Raw genomic sequence first — 19,050 nt, forward strand, 5'->3', positions numbered from 1 at the left:
CAGTGGTTCAGGATATAAGCATGGCGCAGACAGCTGTTGGCATTATCAGCCTGGCCTGGGAGAGGGGGATGCGCACAGGGTAGTGCACACGCCCCGCAGGGAATTTACAGCGGCGTCTCCCATGGGTTCTCAGTGCCTTGGAAGACCGGTAGAGGCTCTGTCTGTCCCGGCCTGGCAGGCAGAGGGCCCCGGCGCAGGGCGAGGCTCCAGTGCGCAGGCTCGCGGGCGCAGGTGGGATTGGACAGCGACGAAGGCCGGCGGGCTAGGCGTGGACCCAACTGGCGAGGCTGCTGGGGTTGCGGCGGGGCAGTTGGGGCGGCCCCGCAGGCCCAGGTGAGGAAAGGTGACTGGGGGCCAGGTGGGCAGGGGGCGTGCGGGAGGCTGCCGCGCCGGGCTGTGGGAGGGCGGGCGTGAAGATGCCGTTGATGTGCAGGGGACCTAAGGCGTGGGTTGTGGCCCTGGCCCGGGAGGCTGCCCGGGTGGGCCTGGGCTGTGAGGTAGTGTCGCTGCAGCCCGAGGGCAGGACCCGATCCTGGCCGTGTGATGCCAGCTGCACTGTGACGCGTGTTGGGGCGCCTATGCATGACGGGACTGGGACAGGAACCCTGTGGCTCTGTGGCAGGGGAAGGCCACCAACTCCCTGAGGAGCAGCAGTGTGGTATGATTAGTAAGAAGCCGTCATCAGGCCCTAAGACAGCCAAGAACTTCCCAATGACTCAAGGGCCGGTGGAGGTCAAGAGACCTAGAAAGAAAGAACATGAATTCATCAATCCATTCAGCAGCTATTTTGAACGCCTCCTGTGTGCCAGACGCTGTTCCAGAAGCTATGAATATCACTGAATGTGATAGACAAGGCCCTCATATGCTAGCGTTGACTCAAGGAAAACTGTAGGATGGGGTAGGTTTCATTTTTGGAAGTTGTAGAATCAGTACTTACGTTTTGAATGTGTTAAGTTTGAGATGCCCAGTAGGTTTTTCCCAATAAAAAACCTACTAGACATAAGCATAAGCTGGGAAGAATTTTACAGAGGGCTCTGACCACCTACCACCTACAGGTGCCATGAACATTTAGCATATTTGATTTTTCACATTACCTATTCACCTTCTCTCCATTTATCAGTCACCTGGTAGTTTTTTTTTTGTTTTGTTTTTGTTTTTTTTTTTTAGTGTGGTGAAATATACACACATAAATCATCTAGTAGATATTTGGGTTGAGATATCAAATATACTTTTTAGAAATTTAAATCTGAAGTCCTGGAGGATGTCAGGCTAGAGTTAATCTTTGAAATCGACATCATATACTGTACATAGTATTTAAAATATATGGGACTGGTGAAGACATCTAGTTTAATAGTGTACACAAAGAAGAGGGGAAGCCAAAAAAGGGAAGGAGGTAGTGGTCAACCATGTTGAATGTTACTGTGTAAGATGAATTTGGTAATTAGGAGGATTTTAATCATTTTGACAAGAACAACTTTAATGGAGAAGAGAGGCATTAAGGTTGGGTAGAGTTTTTTCAAGAGAGAAGAAAGCAGAATGTTTATATGGCAATGTGATTAAACTCATAGAAAGGAAAAACTGCTGCAGATGAAAGAGGGGAACATTGTAGAGGGTAGCTGTTGAATACCTGAGAGAGGAGGAGACCCTACGCAGGTGAGTAGTTGGTTTTGAAATGAGCAGCGACACTTACTCTGTTGTAACTAGAGGGGAAGCTGAGACAACAGGTGCAGATACGGTGGATGGTGGGAAGAGAGTCTATTGGTACAGTCGTCCATCAGCTGAGAGGGAGGGCAGCAGGGGAGAGGAAAGGTGTGGGAACTTGGAGGAGAGACATGTGACAGAGTCCTAGAGAGGGTGAAAGTGAACTTACTAGAGAAATAAAGTTGGATTCCCAGGCAGTGCTGAGGGCCCATTTGAGATGTGGAGTCATGCATTTAAAGTGATACAAACCAGTGTAGTTGTATCGTGTTCAACTTCGGAAGGGTGTTGTGAGGATTAAATAAGGTATTGCATGAAAAACATTTAATAGAGTATCAGGCATTTGATGAATGTTAACGCTTTTTATTTGAGCCCTCATTTTGTTTTTCTTTTCTGTTTATACATATGTGACTGAGGAGGCCTGGCAATTACTACCCGACAGACTGTTCTGGGGCATGTTCTCCAATCACAGAGAACTGCAGTTTGCAGCTACTCAGAAGTCTGATTCCTGTTGCGGTTACATGTACACAGCGTGATAATTGAGGGTGTTTGCTTTTTAGAGGCATTGTCCTGGACTGTTTGGGCTGAGGTTTGTCACAGCGACAGTCCTTAAGTTTTTGTGAAATCTTTTATGACTGCATTTCATATTAGATCTGATGCACTAGTAATCTATAGAATCTACAAATCTAAGATCAGCAGGAAAATTTTCAGTTTGATAGATTTTCATTTCTCCCTGACCACTTGAGCTGTATTAAAATACAAATAACAATAATGTCTGACAGTAAGCTCTTGAAAGTGCCAAGCACTTTTCTAAGCACATCACATGCATAATCTTGTTTAATCGTCACCTCAACTCTACAAGGCAGGTACAATTATTTTACTGATTTTTCAGATGCAAAAATAGGCTCCAAGGGGTTAAGTAATTTGCCCAAGGTACACATACCTTGACCTCCAGTTTCTACTGCAGACAGTAATTTTTTTTTTTTTTTTTTAAACTGCTTCGCCATCACTCATCTGCATTGCAGTGGAGTACTTAACATGCTGGACTCCAAAGCCAGAATGCCTGGTTTCAGAAAACTGCCACTTAGAAGCTATGGGACTTTGGGTAAATTATCTAACTTCTGTGTGTCTTTGTTTCTTTTTTGACAAAATGGAAATAATAATAGTACCTGCCTGATAGGGCTATTATCATTGCAATTGAGAATCACATGAGTTAATATATTCAATATGCCTAATATAGTGCCTGGTTGTTTAAATGCTACTATTATCATCTGCTTGCTAGTACCACCATGGAGCAGTATATACTGATTGGTTTGATCAAAATAATACTCCAAGTGTCCTGTTACTGTGTCTAAGCAGAGTTTTAAAATTGCAGCCCACTATATTATTCCCACCTCAGGGATCACTCCTGTTTCCTCTGAGTTTATCTCTCTGAGGGAAACAAATAGATAAGTTTGCTTCCAGGAGCAGAAAACAACTCAAATTTCATTCATACTCATTTGACCAATAGAGTTCATTTCATTCATCCTGGCATTACATACAACTTAGCAAAGGGGAATAAGGCTGGGGAGTAATGTGATTCCGTGTTGTTTTTCCCAGATCAGCAGCCCATTTAGAGGAATTTGGTTAGAAAGGCCAATGGACTGCATAGCCAGTATTGGACACAGCATATGGTAGGTGATGTGGGTCAGTGGGCTGGACATAAAAGTATTCTGAAAAGATCTGTAAAGTCTTTGGAGTTACTACGATGTGTTGTGTCAGTTACTGATTAAAAGTGACTGGCAGGCTTGGCATTTGAGACCAGTGAAAGTTCTAAGTGATCTTTGCTGATGTGCAACACGTAGAGTAAATGTATGATAAAAAGTAGTAATTCTCAGTGAGTTTGCATCAGAATCACCAGTGGGGAGCTTTATGAAGATTTGTGAAGAATCTTCATAAGATTTGTGAAGAGCTTTATGAAGAATGACAGGCTCCACTTCCACAGATTCTGAATCAGTAAGTCTCAGCAGGGTTCTGGAATCAATCAACTTTTTAAAGAGCTCCCCCAGTGACTGTGATGTGCAGTTAGCTTGGGATATCATTAGTGCAAATCAGTGCTTTTAAGCCCTGACTGTGTTTTACAATTACCTTTCAATCGGCTTTTTAAAAACATACTGATGTTCTGGAGCCACCCCAGAGATTCTGATTTAATTTAGCCTGGGTGAGGTCTGGACATTTGTGTGTTTCTTTAAAAAAATTTCTCAGGTGATTCTAATGTACAGCTAGGTTTGAGAATCACTGGCATAGTCAGCTAGATTTCCTGCCATAGTTTATTTACTCTTAAAAATTTAAACATAGCTTCAGGCAGCATCTTACCACCAGGAAAGTGGAAAAATGAACATTTCTGAATTTCCCCAATGTAAATGTTCAATATGATAATCAGGTAACAACGAAAAATGTGAATTGCTGATAGAATTAGCATTTCTTACACTAAGCTGTGAAGATTTGATCAAGTTTCCCCTGGGGATGAGAATTTACATTTCCCAAGAGCTTTGTATAGAATCTCAATATTTCAGCAACTCTGGGAGGTACATATAATTCCCATTTTGTAGATGAGAATTTTGAGGCTAAGGGAGGTTAAGTAGCTTGCACACTCAGTTGTGTACATTTCCAAGGTCTAGGTTCCATTTTCTCAGTAATTCTCAACTTTGAGTGCACACTGGGATCGCCTGGGGAACTTTAAAATTACGAGTGCTTGGCTGGGTGCGGTGGCTCACGCCTGTAATCCCAGCACTTTGGGAGGCCAAGGCGGGTGGATCATGAGGTCAGGAGATCGAGACCATCCTGGCTAACATGGTGAAACCCCATCTCTACTAAAAGTACAAAAATTAGCTGGGCGTGGTGGCGTACACGTGTAGTTACAGCTACTTGGGAGGCTGAGGCAGAAGAATCGCTGGAAGCTGGGAGGTGGAGGTTGTAGTGAGCCAAGATCACGCCACTGCACCCCAGCCTGGCAACAGAGCGAGACTCCGTCTAAAAAGAAAAAAGAAAAAAAAAAAATTACCAGTGCTGGTGTTCCATTCTCAGAGACGCTGATTTTGTTGGTCTGGTGTGGCCTGGAATTGGGATTTTGCAAAGCTCTCCAGCTAATTCTAATATGCAGCTGAAATTGGGAATCATGCATTACACCATGCAGCTTCCTGGTGGTCTAAATTAATTTTCTCATACGCCCGTAGATTGCCCTTCTGTAGACTGCTGTGACTGGGTTCCTTGCCTTCGTATATTCACTTATAGATATCTTAGTGTCTTTTCTTTCCACTCCTTCCTCAACTTTTAACAAATAGGTAAAGATTGCCAGACACTGTTCTTGGTGCCAGAATGACACAGTGATGACAGGGCAGACCAAGTTGCCAGCCTCATAGTACTTATACTGGGGGAGGTAGACAATAAACATGTGAGAAGATGCATATGGACTTACATAGGTAAGCAAACTTTAAGGTAATGAAAAGTGCTTTGGGGAAAAGTAAAGCAGGATGATAAATAGTGATCCCAGCAGCAATGCATGAGATTCCATTTGCTCCACATCTTCATCAGAACCACTTTGTATTGGATTGTGTTTGTGTGCTTGATTTCAGCATTTCTAGTAGGTATGTAGTAGTATTTCGTTATGGTTTTCCTTTGCATTTTTATGTTGGCCAGTTCATGAAAATACATCTTTTCATGTATTTATTTGCCATCTATGTTTCTTCTTTGGTGAAGTATCTGTTCACATCTTTCGACTATTTAAAATTGGGTCGTCCTCTTTTTGAGTTATAAGGGTCTATATATTTAGGATATAAGTCCTTCCTCAGATGTGTGTTTTGCAAATATCTTCTCCCAGACTGGGGCTTGACTTTGCATTTCTTAATGTTGTCTTCTGAAGAGCAGAAGCTTTTAATTATTTTGAAGTCGAGTTATCAATTATTTCTTTTGTGGTTTGTGCTTAGTGTCTTAAGAAATCTTTGTTTAATCCAGTGTCACAAAAGTTTTCCCTTAAGTTTTCATCTAGAAGTTTTATAGGTTTAGAAATTTGCATTTAGGTCTGTCATCTATTTTGAGTTGATTTTTGTACATGTGAGTATGGGGTGAAGTTTATAATTCTGTGTGTGGATGTCTCATTTTCCCAACACACTTGTTGAAAGCACTATCCTATCCCCATTATATTATCTTGACACCTTTCCCCTCCTAAATCAATTGTTACTATGTGTGAACTATTTCTAATCTCTCTGTTCTTTCCTGCTGAGGTATATGTCTATTCTTATACCAGCACCACATTGGATATTCCAGTCATAATTTCTCTTCATTATAGGGAGGTCTTAGTTAGTGAAATAAAGGAAGGAAAAGATATAAGCGTAACCAGATTGAAAAGGAAGAAATAAAATTGTCTTTATTTGCAGACAACATGATTGTTTATGAGGAACCTGAGGAATCTACAAAAAAGCTACTAGAAATAACATGACTTTGGCAAAGACACAGGATGTGAGGCCAATATACAAAAATCAATAGTATTTATCACTGGCCGTGAACAATTGGAAATTAAAACTTAAAAACACAATTGACAATAGTATCAAAAACATGAAAAACTGAGGGAAAAATCTAATGAAGTTCTGTAATATTTGAATACTAAAAACTATAAAACATTGAAGAGAGAAAGAAAACCAAATAAATGGAGAAATAAATCTATTCTATTTGATAATATTTTGTTAAGGGGTTTTTTGCATATATATTCATGAGAGATACTGGTCTATAAAGATACTGGTCTGTAATATTCTTGATTTTGGTATCAAGGTTAATGGTGGTCTCATAAATTAGTTGGGAGTGTTCCCTTTTCTATTTTCTGGAACATTTTGTATAGGAGTGTTATTCTTCCTTAAAGGTTTGGTAGAGTTCAACAGGGAGGTGTCTGGGCCTAGAGTTTCCTTGTGTTAGTTTTATACCATCGACTCAAGTTTTAAAACTATATATGGCTATTCAGATTTTATGTGCTACTCAGTTCTTTTTGAGTGAACTTTAGTACTTTGTGTCTTTCAAGGAATTAGTTCCTTTCATCTATGTTATCAACTTTGGCATATAGTTGTTTGTAATACTTTCTTATTATCCTTTTAATGGCATTAACATTAGGATCTGTAGTGAAGTCCTCTTTTTCATTTCATTTCTGATTTTGGTTATTTGTGTATTCCATCTTCTCTGCCTCCCTTTTTCTCTCCCTCTATCTCTTCCTCTTCCTCTTTCCTTCCCACCCCTTCCTTTCTTTCAATAGTCAGTCTAGAGCTGCACTGTTCAATAGTTATCCCTAGTCACATGTGTCTATTTAGATGTAAATTAATTTCAATAAAATTACATTGAAAATTGAGTTCCTCAGTCACACCGGCCACATTTTAAGTGACCAGGAGTCACAAGTGGCTTCCATATTGGAGGGTGCTGCTATATAGAATGTTTTCATCATTCTACAAAGTTCTACTGGACGTTGAGGGTCTAGAGGTTAGTAATTTTTCTTTAAATCTTTTCAGGGACCTGTTTTTGATTTCATTGATTTTTCTCTGTTGTTTTTTTATTTTCCACTTCATTGATTTTTTGCTCTTTATTATTTCCCTCTTTTTGCTTGCCTTGAATTTAATTTCTTTTTTAATTTCTTAAAGTAGGACCTTAGATTACTCATTTGAGGCCTCTATTGTTTCCTAATATAAATATTTAACGCTATAAATTTCTCTATCAGCACTGTTTTAGCTGCATCCATGAATTTTGATGTTGTATTTTTACCTTCATTCAATTCAGAATAATGTATAGTTTCCTTTGTCACTTCTTTGAATTTAGAGTTATTTAGAAATATATTCTTTAATTTCCAAATATTTGAGAATTTTAAAGATGTATTTCTTTGATTTATATTTTAATTCCATTTTAAAAGTGTTGTTCAGGTTTTCTGTCCTTATTATCTGTCTACTTGTCTCCAACATTGTTGTAGATTTTTCTGTTTTTTCATTTCAGTTTTCATTTTATCACTTTGGAAGCTATGTTGTTGGATACACACACATTTCGAATTCTTACGTATTATGTAATTCCCCTTTTTATTTCTGGAAATGTTTATCATTTTTTAAAGTCTATGTTGTCGATGTTAATATGGCCATTCTATCTTTCTTTTGATCGGTATTTACATGGATTATCTTTTTTCCATTTTTAAAATTTATCATGTCTTTATAGGTAAGGTGGGTTTCTTGTAGACAGTATATAATTGGATCTCACTTTTCAAATCCTGTCAGACAATCCCTGACTTTTGATTTGGATGGCCAGACCGTTTACATTTAATATAATTATTGATATGATTAGATTGTAATCTGTTATCTTGCCGGGTTTGCGCTTGCCTTACCTGTGCTCTAATCTATTCCCTTCTTTTCCCATATTCTTTTGGTTTAAATGAGGCTTGCTTTACTTACTCAATTTTTTACTCCATTTTATCTCCACGCTGCCCTTTTCAGAGAAAAGCTTCTGCTTTTTCTCCTCCATGCTTCTTCTCCTTCTTTTTATTCTTTTTCTTAGTGGTTACTCTAGGCTATATAAGTTTGTCACAGTCTACCTTCAAATAATATATCATTTCACATATAGTATAATATATATACCTTACAGCAGTATGCTTTCATTATTTCCCACCCATACTTTGTGTTATGATTGCCATACATTTTACATCTGCATATCTTATAAACTCCACCATGTAATTGTCATTATTTTTGCTTTAGACAATTATCTTTTTAAATTCTTGTTCTCTTCACTCTTAAAAATCTTATTTTATAGACTACTTTTAGAATAGTTTTAGATTTATAAAAAATTGAGCAGATAGTACAGTAAGTTACCCTATACCCCCTCAGCCCCATGGTTTTCCCCATTGTTAATATGTTGCTTTTGTTTGGTACATTTGTTATAGTTAATAAACCAATATCCATAGATTAGTATTAACTGAAGTCTCTAGTTTACATTAAGGTTCACTAGTTATATTGTACATTTCTATGGGTTTTGACAAATGTATAATGTCATGTATCCACAATTATAGTATCATACAAAATAGTTTCATTGTCCTAAAAGTCTTCTGTGCTTCATCTATTCATTATTCCAGCTCAACCCCTGAACCCCTGCTAACCACTGATCTTTTTGCTGTCTCAAAAGCTTTGCTTTTCCTACAGTGTCATATAGTTGGAATTAAATAGTATGCAGCCTTTCAGATTGGCTTCTTTTGTTTAGAAACATTGATTTAAACTTTCTCCGTATCTTATTATAGCTTGATAGCTTATTGTTTATCATTATATAGATAGATGCTCCTTGAAAGGGCCATATATGCAAAATAACCCCCAAATACAGAAGGAGCCAAGAAATCAAAGAATGAGGCAGGCATATCTAGTTTATTGGCAGAGGGTGATTTTTAGGGGGAACTTATGGAGACAAATGTGTTCTTCGGCAGAAATGTGTTGTTTTAAGACAGGCAGATGTTCACACCATTACTCCCCAGACTCAGGGTTTATATACCATAGGGAAAGAGCATATATATGTTCCATAGACAATTAAAGACAACCCTCCAGAACAGGTAAGATTTCTCTATGTATCATAGCCTATAATTTGTGTGATAACATCAAGGTCGACATGTTCTTACACTATGGATAGGAAATAAGGTAGGAATCAGGAGGCGTTTCCAGGACTGGGGTTCATCAGAAGTTGGAGTAGTGGATTAGCATCCAAAATGGAGTAACTTCTGTCTCCACAATGGATATATCACAGTTTGTTCAAATTATGAAGTACATCTTGGTTGCTTCCAGTTTTGTGTGATTATGAGTTAAGCAGCTATACACATTTGAATGCAAGTTTTGTGTGAATGTAAGTTTTTGGATTAATTAGGTGAATACCTAGGAGTACAGTTGCTGGATAGTATAGCAATAGTATGTGTAGCTTTGAAGGAATTTGCTTAAAGTGTCTTTAAAGTGGCTGTACCATTTTGCATTCCCACTGACAATGAATGAGTGTTCCTGTTGCTCCATATACTCACCAGCATTTGCTATTGTCAGTTTTTTGTTTTTTAGCCATTCTAATAGGTATATAGTATTGTCTCATTGTTGTTTTAGTTTGCAATTCCAATAAGGACATATGATGCTAAGCATCTTTTCATATGCTTATTTTCCACCATTATAACTTCTTTTAGGAGGTGTCAGTTTAGATATTTTGCCAACTTTTTTTTGTTTCTTTTACTTTTTTTTTTTATTTTACTTTAAGTTCTAGGGTATGTGTGCACAATGTGCAGGTTTGTTACATAGGTATACATGTGCCATGTTGGTTTGCTGCACCCATTAACTTGTCATTTACATAAGGTATATCTCCTAATGCTATCCCTCCCCTAGCCCCCCACCCCATTACAGGCCCTGGTGTGTGATGTTCGCCGCCCTATGTCCAAGTGTTCTCATTGTTCAGTTCCCACCTATGAGTGAGAACATGTGGTGTTTGGTTTTCTGTCATTGTGATAGTTTGCTCAGAATGATGGTTTCCAGCTTCATTCATGTCCCTGCAAAGGACATGAACTCATCCATTTTTATGGCTGCATAGTATTCCACGGTGTATATGTGCCACATTTCCTTAATACAGTCTATCATTGTGGACATTTGGGTTGGTTCCAAGTCTTTGCTATTGTGAATAGTGCTGCATTAAACATACGTTTGCATGTGTCTTTATAGCAGAATGATTTATAATCCTCTGGGTATATACCCAGTAATGGGATTGCTGGGTCAAATGGTATTTCTGGTCCTAGATCCTTGAGGAATCACCACATTCTCTCCAGCACCTGTTGTTTCCTGACTTTTTAATGATCACTATTCTAACTGGTATGAGATGGTATCTCATTGTGGTTTTGATTTGCATTTCTCTGATGACCAGTGATGAGGAGCATTTGTTCATGTGTCTGTTGGTGGCATAAATGTCTTCTTTTGAGAAGTGTCTGCTCATAGCCTTCACCCACTTTTTGATGGGGTTGTTTGTTTTTTCTTGAAAACTTGTTTAAGTTCTTTGTAGATTCTGGATATTAGCCCTTTGTCAGATGAGTAGGTTGCAAAAATTTTCTCCCATTCTGTAGGTTGCCTGTTCACTCTGATGGTAGTTTATTTTGCTGTGCAGAAGCTCTTTAGTTTAATTAGATCCCATTTGTCAATTTTGGCTTTCGTTGCCATTACTTTTGGTGTTTTAGACATGAAGTCCTTGCCCATGCCTATGTCCTGAATGGTATTGCCTAGGTTTTCTTCTACGGTTTTTATGGTTTTTGGTCTAACATTTAAGTCCTTAATCCATCTTGAATTAATTTTTGTATAAGGTATAAGGTATAAGGAAGGAATCCAGTTTCAGCTTTCTACATACAGCTAGCCAGTTTTCCCAGCACCATTTATTAGATAGGGAATCCTTTCCCAATTTATTGTTTTCATCAGGTTTGTCAAAGATCAGATGGTTGTAGATGTGTGGTATTATTTCTGAGGCCTCTGTTCTGTTCCATTGGTCTATATTTCTTTTTTGGTTCCATATGAACTTTAAAGCAGTTTTTTTCCAATTCTGTGAAGAAAGTCATTGGTAGCTTAATGGGGATGGCATTGAATCTATAAATTACCTTGGGCAGTATGGCCATTTTCATGATATTGATTCTTCCTATCCATGAGCATGGAACGTTCTTCCATTTGTTTGTGTCTACTTTTATTTTGTCGAGCAGTGGTTTGTAGTTCTCCTTGAAGAGGTCCGTCGCATCCCTTGTAAGTTGGATTCCTCTTTGTAGGAATTGTGAATGGGAGTTCTGGTTTGTAGGAATTGCAAATGGGGGATGTGGCTGTTTGTCTGTTATTGGTGTATAGGAATGCTTGTGATTTTTGCACATTGATTTTGTATCCTGAGACTTTGCTAAAGGTGTTTATATCAGCTTAAGGAGATTTGGGGCTGAGACGATGGCGTTTTCTAAATATACAATCATGTCATCTGCAGACAGGGACAATCTGACTTATACTTTTCCTAACTGAATACTCTTTATTTCTTTCTCTTGCCTGATTGCCCTGACCAGAACTTCCAACACTATGTTGAACAGGAGTGATGAGAGAGGGCATCCCTGTCTTGTGCCAGTTTTCAAAGGGAATGCTTCCAGTTTTTGCCTATTCAGTATGATATTGGCTGTGGGTTTGTCATAAATAGCTCTTATTATTTTGAGATATGTTCCATCAGTACTTAGTTTATTGAGAGTTTTTAGCATGAAGGGCTGTTGAATTTTGTTGAAGGCCTTTTCTGCATCTGTTGAGATAATCATGTGGTTTTTGTCTTTGGTTCTGTTTATATGCTGGATTATGTTTCTTGATTTGCATATGTTGAAGTAGGCTTGCATCCTAGGGATGAAGCTGACTTGATCATGGTGGATAAGGTTTTTGATGTGCTGCTGGATTCAGTTTGCCAGTACTAAGAATTTTCGCATGGATGTTCATCAGGGATATTGGTCTAAAATTCTCTTTTTTGTTGTATCTCTGCCAGGCTTTGGTATCAGGATGATGCCGGCCTCATAAAATGAGTTAGGGAGGATTCTCTCTTTTTTTATTGATTGGAATAGTTTCAGAAGGAATGGTACCAGCTCCTCTTTTTACCTCTGGTAAAATTTAGCTGTGAATCCGTCTGGTCCTGGACTTTTTTTGGTTGGCAGGCTATTAATTACTGCCTCAGTTTCAGAGCCTATTATTGGTCTATTCAAAGATTCAACTTCTTCCTGGTTTAGTCTTGGGAGGGTGTATGTGTCCAGGAATTTATCCATTTCTTCTAGATTTTGTCGTTTATTTGCATTGAGGTGTTTATAGTATTCTCTGAGGGTAGTTTGTATTTCTGTGGGATCAGTGGTGATATCCCCTTTATCATTTTTTATTGCATCTATTTGGTTCTTATCTCTTTTCTTCTTTATTAGTCTTGCTAGTGGTCCATCAGTTTTGTTGATCTTTTCAAAAAACCAGCTCCTGGATTCATTGATTTTTTGAAGGGCTTTTTGTGTGTGTGTCTCTCTCCTTCAATTCTGCTCTGATCTTAGTTATTTCCTGCCTTCTGCTAGCTTTTGAATGTATTTGCTCTTGCTTCTCTAGTTATTTTAATTGTGATGTTAGGTTGTTGATTTTAGATCTTTCCTGCTTTCCCTTAAATGGACATTTACTACTATAAATTTCCCTCTACACACTGCTTTAAGTGTGTCCCAGAGATTCTGGTATGTTGTGTCTTTGCTCTCATTGGTTTCAAAGAGCATCTTTATTTGTGCCTTCATTTTGTTATTTACCCAGTAGTCATTCAGGAGCAGGTTGTTCAGTTTCCAGGTAACTGTGCAGTTTTGAGTTCTAATTTGATTGCACTGTGGTCTGAGAGACAATTTGTTGTGATTTCTGTTCTTTTCCATTTGTTGAGGAGTGCTTTACTTCCAACTATGTGGTCAATTTTGGAATAAGTGCGATGTGGTGCTGAGAAGAATGTATACTCTGTTGATTTGTGGTGGAAGTTTTGTAGATGTCTGTTAGGTCCACTTGGTGCAGAGCTGAGTTCAAGTCCTGGATATACTTGTTAACTTTCTGTCTCGTTGATCTGTCTAATATTGACGGTGGGGTGTTAAAGTCTCCCATTATTATTTTGTGGGAGTCTATGTCTCTTTGTAGGTCTCTAAGGACTTGCTTTATGAATCTAGGTGCTCCTGTATTGGGTGCATATATATTTAGGATACTTAGCTCTTCTTGCTGAATTGATCCCTTTACTATTATGTAACGGCCTTCTTTGTCTCTTTTGATCTTTGTTGGTTTAAAGTCTGTTTTATCAGAGACTAGGATTGCAATCCCTGCTTTTTTTTTTTTCTTTCCATTTGCTTGGTAGATTTTCTTCCATCCCTTTATTTTGAGCCTATGTTTGTCTCTGCATGTGAGATGGGTCTCCTGAATACAGCACACTGATGGGTCTTGACTCTTTACCCAATTTGTGAGTCTGTGTCTTTTGATTGAGGCATTTAGCCCATTTACATTTAAGGCTAATATTATCATGTGTGAATTTGATCCTGTCATTATGATGTTTGCTGGTTATTTTGCCCATTAATTGATGCAGTTTCTTCATAGCATCGATGGTCTTTACAATTTGACATGTTTTTGCAGTGGCTGGTAGTGGTTGTTCCTTTCCACGTTTAGTGCTTCCTTCAGGAACTCTTGTAAAGCAGGCCTCGTGGTGACAAAATCTCTCAGCATTTGCTTGTCTGTAAAGGATTTTATTTCTCCTTCACTTATGAAGCTTAGTTTGGCTGGATATGAAATTCTGGGTTGAAAATTCTTTTCTTTGAAAATGTTGAATATTGGCCCCCACTCTCTTCTGGCTTGTAGGGTTTCTGCCAAGAGAGCCACTGTTAGTCTGATGGGCTTCCCTTTGTGGGTAACCAGATCTTTCTCTCTGGCTGCCCTTAACATTTTTTCCTTCATTTCAACCTTGGTGAATCTGACAATTATGTGTCTTGGGGTATGTATCTTTGTGGTGTTCTCTGTATTTCCTGAATTTGAATGTTGGCCTGCCTTGCTAGGTTGCGGAAGTTCTCCTGGATAATATCCTGAAGAGTGTTTTCCAACTTGGTTCCCTTCTCCTCGTCACTTTCAGGCACACTTATCAAACGTAGATTTGGTCTTTTCACATAGTCCCATATTTCTTGGAGGCTTTGTTTGTTTCTTTTTATTCTTTTTTCTCTAAACTTCTCTTCTCACTTTATTTCACTAATTTGATCTTCAATCACTGATACCCTTTCTTCCATTTGATCAAATTGACTATTGAAACTTGTACATGCATCACGAAGTTCTCATGCCAAAGTTTTCAGGTCCATCCATTCATTTAAGGTCTTTTCTACACTGTTCTAGTTAGCAATTCATTTAATCTTTTTTTCAAGGTTTTTGGCGTCCTTGCAATGGGTTCAAACATGCTCCTTTAGCTTGGAGAAGTTTGTTATTACAGACCTTCTGAAGCATACTTCTGTCACCTCCTCAAAATCATTCTCTGTCCAGCTTTGTTCTGCTGCTGACGAGGAGCTGCGATCCTTTGGAGGAGAAGAGGCACTCTGGTTTTTAGAATTTTCAGCTTTTCTGCTGTGGTTTCTCCCCATGTTTGTGGTTTTATCTACCTTTGGTCTTGGATGTTGATGACCTACAGATGGGGTTTTGGTGTGGATGCTCTTTTTGATGATATTGATGCTATTCCTTTCTGTTTGTTAGTTTTCCTTCTAACAGTCAGGTCCCTCAGCTGCAGTTCTGTTGGAGTTTTCTGGAGGTTCACTCCACACCCCGTTTGCCTGGGTATCACCAGTGGAGGCTGCAGGACAGCAAATATTGCAGAACAGTAAATAGTGCTGCCTGATCCTTCCTCTGGAAGCTTCATCCCAGAGGGGCACCACCTGTATGAGGTGTCAGTTGGCCCCTACTGGGAGGTGTCTCCCAGTTAGGCTACACGGGGGTCAGGGACCCACTTGAGGAGGCAGTCTGTCCATTCTCAGAGCTCAAACAGTGTCCTGGGAGAACCACTGCTCTCTTCAGAGCTGTCAGGGACGTTTAAGTCTGCAGAAGTTTCTACTGCCTTTTGTTCAGCTATGCCCTGCCCCCAGAGGTGCAGTCTATAGAGGCAGCCGGCCTTGCTGAGCAGCAGTGGGCTCTGCCAGGTTTGAGCTTCCTGCTGCTTTGTTTGCCTACTCAAGCCTCAGCAATGGCGGACGCCCCTCCCCCTGCCAGACTGCTGCCTCGCAGGTTGATCTGACTGCTGTGCTAGCAGTGAGCAAGGCTCTGTGAGTGTGGGACCCACTGAGCCAGCTGCGGGATGTAGTCTCCTGGTCTACTGTTTGCTAAGATTGTTGGAAAAACAACGGTATTAGGGTGGGAGTGTACCATTTTTGCAGGTACAGTCTGTCATGGCTTCCCTTGGCTAGGAAAGGGAAATCCCCCGACCCCTTGCACTTCCTGGGTGAGGCGACACCTCACCCTGCTTTGGCTTGCCCTCCGTGGGCTGCACCCACTGCCCAACCAGTCCCAATGAGATGAACCAGGTACCTCAGTTGGAAATGCAGAAATCACCCGTCTTCTGCGTCGATCACGCTGGGAGCTGCAGACTGGAGCTGTTCCTATTCAGCCATCTTAGAAGGCATTTCTTGTTTCCTTTAAAAAAAAAGATTTCAACAGTTTTGGGGGAACAGGTGGTTTTTTGTTATATAGATAAGTTCTTTAGTTATAATTTCTGAAATTTTGGTGCACCCATCACCTGAGCAGTGTGTACTGGACCCAATGTGTATTCTTTCTATCACTTACCCCACTTCCCAACTTCCTCCTAAATACCCAAAGTCCATTATATCATTCTTATGTCTTTGCATCCTCATAGCTTGAGATCCCATGTATAAGTGAGAATATATGATATTTGGTTTTCCATTCCTGAATTATTTCACTTAGAATAATGTTCTCCAACTCCACCAGGTTGCTGTACATGCGATTATTTTGTTCCATTTTATGGCTGAGTGGTATTCCATGGTGTATGTATGTGTGTGTGTGTGTGTGTGTGTGTGTGTATATATATATATATATATATCTCACATTTTCTTTTCATTGGTATTTAGGCTTGTTCTTTATTTTTGCAATTACAAATTGTGTTGCTGTAAACATGCCTGTGCAAGTGTCTTTTTCATATAATGACTTCTTTTCCTCTGGGTAGATACCAGTACTGGGATGGCTGGATAAAATGGTAATTCTACTTTTAGTTCTTTAGGGTATCTCCATACTGTTTTCCATAGTGGTTGTACTGGTTTACATTCCTACCAGCAGTGTAAAAGAGTTCCCTTTTCACCACATCCATGCCAACATCTATTAATTTTTATTTTTAACTTATTGCCATTTTTTCAGGGGTAAGGTGGTATCTCACTGTAGTTTTGATTTGCATTTCCCTGATAGTTATATTGAGCATTTTTTCATATGTTTATTGGCTGTTTGTACAACTTCTTTTGAGAATTGTCTATTCATGGCCTTTGCCCACTTTTTGATTTTTTTTTTTCCTTTCTGATTTAAGTTCCTTTTAGATTCTGGAAATTCGTCCTTTGTTGGATACATAGTTTATGAATATTTTCTCCCCCTCTGTGGGTTGATTGTTTACTCTGCTGATTATTTCTTTTGCTATGCAGAAGCTTTTAAGTTCATCAGGTCCTATCTACTTATTTTTGTTTTTATTGCATTTGTTTTTGGGTTATTGGTCATGAAGTCTTTGCCTAAGCCAATATCTAGTAGAGTTTTACCAATGTTATCTTCTGGAATTTTTATGGTTTCAGGTCTTAGATTTAAGTCTTTGATCCATCTTGAGTGGATTTTTGTATAAGGTGAGAGATGAGGATTCAGTTTCATTCTTCTGCATGTGGCTTGTCAGTTATCCCAGCACCATAAAGTGGGAAAAGGATACTTTCCCCACTGGTAAATCACAGAATTTGTTGAACAGGGTGTCCCTTCCCCATTTTATGTTTTTGTTTGCTTTGTCAAAGATCAGTTGGCTGTAGTTGGCTTTATTTCTAAGTTCTCTATTCTGTGCCATTGGTCTACATGCCTATTTTTATACCAGTGTGATGCTGTTTTGGTAACTATAGCCTTGTAGCATAGTTTGAAATGGAGTAATGTGATGCCTCCAGATTTGTTCTTTTTGCTTAGTCTTGCTTTGGCTGTATGGGGTCGTTTTTGGTTTCATATGAATTTTAGGGTTTTTTTCTCATTCTGTGAAGAATGATGATGGTACTCTGATGAGAATTGCATAGAATCTGTAGATTGCTTTGGGCAGTTTAATGATTTTCACAATATGGATTTTACCCATCCATGAACATGGTGTGTATTTCCATTTGTTTGTGTCATCAGTGATTCCTTTCACCAGTATTTTGTAGTTTTCCTCATGCAGATCTTTCACCTCCTTGGTTAGGTATATTACTAAGCATTTTATTTTTATTTTTTATAGCTGTTATAAAAGGGATTGAGTTCTTGATTTGCTTCTCAGCTTGGTTGTTGTTGAGGTATAGCAGTGCTACCGATTTGTGTGCATTGATTTTGTGTCTTGAAACTTACAGAATTAATTTATCAGATCTAGGAGCTTTTTGGATGAGTTTTTAGTTTTTTCTAGGTATACAATCATATCATTGGTGAACAGTGACAGTTTGACTTCCTCTTTACCAATTTGGATGCCCTTTATTTCTCTTGTCTGATTACTCTGTCTAGGACTTCCAGTACTATGTTGAATAGAAGTGGTGAAAGTGGGCATCCTTGTCTTGTTCCAGTTCTCAGGGGGAATGCTATCAACTTTTCCCTATTCAGTATAATGTTGGCTGTGGGTTTGTCATAGATGGTTCTTACTACCTTGAGGTATGTTCCTTCTATGCCAGTTCTGCTGAGGCTTTTAATTATGACGGGATGCTGGATTTTGTCAAATGCTTTTTCTGCATCTATTAAGATGATCATATGATTTTTAATTCTGTTTATGTGATATATCACATTTATCTTCTTATGTATGTTAAACTATCCCTCCATCCCTGGTATGAAACCCACTTGATCATGGTCTATCATCTTTTTGATACGCTGTTGGATTCACTTAACTAGTATTTTGTTGAGGATTTTTGCATCTATGTTCATCAGGGGTATTGGTTTGTAATTTTCTATTTTTTTTTAATTACGTCCTTTCCTGGTTTTGGTATTAGGGTAATACTGGCTTCATAGAATTATTTAGGGAGGATTCTCTCTTTCTCTATTTTTTGGAATAGTTTCAATAAGATTGGTACCAATTCTTCTTTGAATGTCTGATAAAATACAGCCATAAATCCTTCTGGTCCTGGGCTTTCTGTTGTTGTTGTTAACATTTTTTTTTTTTTTTGTTATTACTGACTGAGTGTTGCTACTTGTTATTGGTCTGTTCAGAGTTTCTATTTCTTCATTTAATCCTGGAGGGCTATATATTTCCAGGAATTTATCTCCTCTAGATTTTCTAGTTTGTGTGCATAAAGGTGTTCATAGTAGCCTGGAATGAGCTTTTGTGTTTCCATAGTATCTGTTGTAATATCCTGTTTCGTTTCCAGTTGAATCTATTTGGATCTTCTCTCTCCTTGGTTAATCTAGCTAAAGGCCTTTCAATTTTGTCGATCTTTTCAAAGAACCAGCTGTTTGTTTCATTTACCTTTTGTATATTTTGTTTCAATTTTATTTAGTTCTGCTCTGATCTTTGTTATTTCTTTTTTTCTGCTGGGTTTGAGTTTAGTTTGTTCTTGTTTCTCTAGTTCCTTGAGGTGTGACCTTAGAATGT

At 38.8% G+C, this 19,050-nt stretch overlaps 1 protein-coding gene across 10 annotated transcripts in view; it reads left to right on the forward strand.

The window, feature by feature from the left end:
* The first annotated feature begins 254 nt into the window (after positions 1-254).
* PTPN20 (protein tyrosine phosphatase non-receptor type 20) overlaps positions 255-19,050 on the forward strand; it is a 100,308-nt gene continuing 81,512 nt past the window's right edge. For 2 of the 10 annotated variants that reach the window (XM_050802987.1, XM_050802994.1), the window contains exon 1: positions 255-333. The gene's annotated coding sequence lies outside the window, so the exon portion shown is untranslated. Of the gene's footprint in view, positions 334-540; positions 899-2,358; positions 3,372-19,050 lie in introns of those variants that run through there. The other 8 variants (XM_050802984.1, XM_050802985.1, XM_050802983.1 and 5 more) reach the window with 7 other exon arrangements.

Source organism: Macaca thibetana, chromosome 9 (genome assembly GCF_024542745.1).
Source record: "Macaca thibetana thibetana isolate TM-01 chromosome 9, ASM2454274v1, whole genome shotgun sequence".
Taxonomy (NCBI): domain Eukaryota; kingdom Metazoa; phylum Chordata; class Mammalia; order Primates; family Cercopithecidae; genus Macaca; species Macaca thibetana.